This window comes from Mus caroli, unplaced genomic scaffold (genome assembly GCF_978045245.1).
Source record: "Mus caroli unplaced genomic scaffold, Mus_caroli_1 scaffold_6, whole genome shotgun sequence".
Classification (NCBI taxonomy): Eukaryota; Metazoa; Chordata; class Mammalia; order Rodentia; family Muridae; genus Mus; species Mus caroli.
In genome coordinates, this window is record NW_028227261.1 from 151,653,283 (window position 1) to 151,658,071 (window position 4,789).

General features: G+C 40.3%; 1 pseudogene; it reads left to right on the forward strand.

The window, feature by feature from the left end:
- Positions 1–1,387: 1,387 nt before the first annotated feature.
- On the forward strand, positions 1,388–2,815 carry LOC110287926 (ER membrane protein complex subunit 4 pseudogene; annotated as a pseudogene).
- The last annotated feature ends 1,974 nt before the right edge of the window (positions 2,816–4,789 follow it).

Consider the following 4,789-nt stretch of genomic DNA (forward strand, 5'->3'; position numbering starts at 1 on the left):
ACAGAGACAGAAACAGAGAGCACAATGAGATGCAAAAGAAATGTATGCAACATTACTACTGTCTCACAGTATAAAGCACACAGACAAAGAGGAACAGGAATGAGCCTCAGGCCTTCTAGACATGCACTGAGAAGTAAAATGTGGGACTGGGTCCCTCTAGATACTACGAGGAGCTTCAAAGCACGCAGTCACCTGCCAGACAAGTATAGACACTCACCATAAACTCACATCACCTAGAAACTCACAAAGCCACATCCTGTCAAGTGCTTTCCAAATGCATGCTGGGAACTCACTCTCCCACTGCCTCTATCCCTGAATTCTTCGCTCAGAATACAAGTCCTTCTTTTCTACTGGAGGAAGCAGAAGAGTCCATTTCTCATCTCCCTCATGACCAAGCTTCAGGTTCTGCCTCTCCACTATGAAGCATTCATGGATATGAGGTTGGGCATAGGGACGATCTGGTGGTACAGCTTCATAGAACCCACCTCCTTCAAAGGATAAGATGAGGCTGACATTGAAGACCTCAGACTGACACCACAGGGTTTGGAGCAATGCATATCTCTTGTTCATGGATCCCTCTTTGAAATCGATCAGGCGATCTCTCTGTTCATTTCTCTTCTGGGTAATGAGGTGCAGCTCTGTTGTCAGCCTCTCCTTCTCCTTTTTGAACTCATTCTCTCTTAGGTCAGGTGCAGTGGATGATGTCTGTCTGCGAGTCCCTGTAGGTAGAAGAACACAAGAATACTTTCATGTGAGAATTCAAAGAGTGTAGGCAGACCACCAAGAAAGAGAACATGCCTGGAAACTAGTGACACCAGAAAGGGTTTGGTCTGGGCTTGAGATGCCTCCACAGTGGATCTCAATTCTACCAGTACTCTAGAGAGACCAAGAGATGTAAACAGCCAGGTGTTTCCTCTGTCTCCCCAAACATGCTTATTATTACCAGAGAGATGGCTTACTCAGGATGATTATCAGCTGAACAGAGTGCAATTTGGCTTCAGAGCCATCAGTCCCGTGTATGATTATGTGCATCCTCCCCCATTGAGGCCATACAAGGCAGCCCTATGTTACATATGTGCCGGGGGTCTCAGAGAAGCCCATGCATCTTCTTTAGTTGATGGCACAATCTCTGGGCATTCCAGGGGTCTAGGTTAATTGACACTGCCAATCTTACTGTGGGCTTGCCATCTCCTTCAGGGACTTCAATCCTTCTCCTAACTGCAGCATAGAGGTCTCCAACCTCTGTCCCATGTTTGGGTAAGGGTATGTGTATCTGTCTCAGTCAGCTGCTGGGTAGAGCCTCTCAGGGAGTGGCTATGTTAGGCTTCTGCTTGCAAACACAACATAGCATCAGTAATAGTGTCAGAGATGGGTGCCTGCCCATGGGATGGGCCTCAAGGTGGGCTGGTTACTAGTCAGTCATTTCTTTTATTTCTGCTCCATCTTTGGCCCTGCATTTCTTTTAGACAGGACCTGTCTCAAAGCTTTTATAATTTTGTCCTAGTATAACCCTTTAGGTAAAATCATAGGAGAACATTTAGTATCCAGGGCCAAAGAAAGAGTTCTTGGGCCCATGTCAAAAGCAAATCCATTTAAAAATAACAAATTGAGCTTTGTCAAAAATGTGAAAACAAATGCTTTGTACTCAATGTTGAATACAAGGCCTTGCACATATAAAGCATGCATTCTACTTTGAGCTGCACTTTATTCCCTTAAACTAAAAGGTTTCAGTTGTGATGGAAGACAGCACAAATTATGTGATCCAGCTAGAAAGAAATACTTGAAAGGCACAAATTTCATCAAGGACTAATTTCTCTAATATACAAGTCATAATTAAAATTTCATTATAAAACATTCCATTGGAAATATGACAAGATCAGTAAGAGACGTTTCACTAAATAGGGATTACACTCAACAAATGAAGATGCTCAATATCATTAGTTTATAGAGAAACACTGACTAGGGCCTCAATGAGTTATCACTGCAATCCTTCCAAAGGGCAAACATAACACACCGTGGCATACCAAACTGTAGTAGGCTACAATGAAAAGTTAACAAAATTTTGTGGTGGGTTTATCCACTGTAGAAAAGAACTCAGAAGTTCCACTAAAATTACAAAATGCAAATACTATAGAAACAACAGCTGTAACTCAGAATAAACAAAGAGTTTGAAAAACTGAATAAGATGAAATAAAATAATGAAAATTAGCAAGAGGAGTGTGTAGTTCTTAGAGATCCATTGCTGTTGTAGCATGCTTCTGCTGTCATGATAGGTGAGGGGTCTAGGTGGCCAATAGAGGCCAACAATTTAAGTAGATCATTGAACTGAATTTGCTAGGAGGTGAGACTAGGTGGCAAGGTGACTTACTTGGACAAGCAAGTGCCTGATACCAGCATTCAAGAGACAGATTGGATCCTTCTGTAGTAACACTGCTAGGGTTCCTTGGGTCCCTTTAAACAAACTCCCATGAAACACTTCATTATGTAGACAATTATCAATACTATATCCACCTTCTAGACTTTGATGGTGGGCTTGATGGCCTACTGACCCACTCAAACACCACCATGTTAGTCACTTTTAATGTGCTTGAGATTTGGAGTCAGACATTTTTTCAGAGTTTGGTCTATCTTATTGGGAAACTAATTAGCACTGGCTGTTTATAACTGTCAGTCCATGGGGCTGACACCTACATAGACATCATATTAACTAGCCTAAATTGAGTCCTCTGAGAGAATACAATTTTCAGGGATTAGAGATTACTTCTGTGAACTTGAGAAAAGAGCACCTGGTATGTACTTATTGGAGCCTCATTAACTTCTTGGTTAAGCCACTGGCTCCTATGTACAGTCAGTCAATTGAAGTTTCCAGTGCTGGGATTAGGTTACATTTAATTGAGTTGTTGGCCAAAGGGATTCCATGGGGATGCCCATATAATCTATTCTACTGGCAAGACTATAGGTTGTTCTTCAGAAACTGAATCCATTTTATTTATAATACTATTAACCCAAAAACAACTCAAATGTCCTTCCAAAAATGTGATTGTTAAGCCATCCATAAGCATTTGTACTTTGAAATGTTACATAGCAATAAAGTGAGATAATTCATTGACATACAACAAGTTGATTCTATTTTTATAGAACTGGACACACACAAAAAAATGGGCCAGAAGGTAACACACTGAAGGATTACATTCATATAATATTCCTAAAAAGTTAAGGAGTGGATGCCAGATGTAGTGGTTTGAATAACAATGGTCCATATCGACTCAGATTTGAAATCTTGGTACCCAGTTGGTGGAACTGTTTTGATAAGGATTAGGAAATGTGGCCTTGTTGGATGAATTATGTCCCTGCTGGTAGGCCTCAAGGTTTCAAAAAGCCCCTGCCAGTCATTGTCTCTCTTTCTCTCTACCTCCAACTTGTGAATCAGAAATAAGCTCTCAGCTACTTCTACAGCACCATGTCTGTCTCCTAGACTACTGCCATTCTTCTTTTTTTTTTTTACCATGGATTTATGGTCAGCAAGTAATTAATTACTTTGTTTTGTAAGTTATTTGGCCATGGTGTATCTGCACAGCAATAGAAAAGTAACTAAGACACCAGTAAAGCCCAGGATCTGAAGAAATAGCTAAAACCATGGGTGTGGTTACTAAATAGCAGAAGTGATCCTTGTAGTGAAGAGAGAATTTGGCATCTTGACTGTGTCAACATCAATGCCCTGTTGGAGGATTCAAAGTGCAGTTTTCTAGAGGGTTCCATCTGAAGAAACTAAGACACCAGAAGAATATGTTATATTCCTTGTCTGTAGATTGTTTTGATGTGTGAATCTACAATTATTTCAAAATGTTTTAGTTCCAAAAATATGGCAATATTATAAATATTATACACAATAATCTCAAATTTGACTACATGAATACATTCACATACATATTTATATATCATTTATAGACCACAGAAATTGTTTATGTGTGTCTGATTTATGTTACTCATTTTAGAAAGACTTAAAAACATTACCATGGGTAAGATGAGAGATGAGAAACCTCACCAAGGAAACCCTATAAAAGAAAACAGTCAAAATAATATGTACTTTCTTTGAAATATCTGTAAATGAGCTGATTAAACCTGGCAAATTATCTCTTAAGAAAGCAAGTGGACCCAGGCACATCAAGGTACAGTGAAAACTGGCATAAAATACTTCTCACACATAACAGCAATATAAGAAGTGAACCTGAGGCAGCGAGCAGGCTGAGAGGGTGTGCTGGGCAGTGTCAGTGGGACCCACCAGGCAGTGACTTGCAACCTCCACTCCCCCACAAAATGGCATCTTAGAACACTGAGACTACTTCTGAAGCCAAGGGTGCCAACTTACACACAGTATCAAGCTGGCCCAAGCCAAGCCATGCTAAGAGAAGACCTTGGTTAGAAACATCCACTTAGTGTAGGTGTACTAAATAAGATTCCAAAAGTGATAGAAGTCAAGGATGATTGCTGTTAATTGGTTAGTATGACATTTGCATAATGGGTATACTAAGCACTGAGGGTATACCCCTCAGTGTGCATTCTACTCTGGGCATAATATAGAGGCTACATTGTGCCCTCTCAGACCCTGAAGTGAGGATATATCTGGTAAACTACTCATGTAACTCTACTACAACTCAGCCACACCAGAACAATGTGAAGATGTTAATTAAATGAATGCACCTGTTAAAAACTTGAAAAATGAAATAGCCCCTAATGTCTAATGCACTAATGTAAGGAGAGTGGAAGTCCAAGGCAATATAAACCCTGC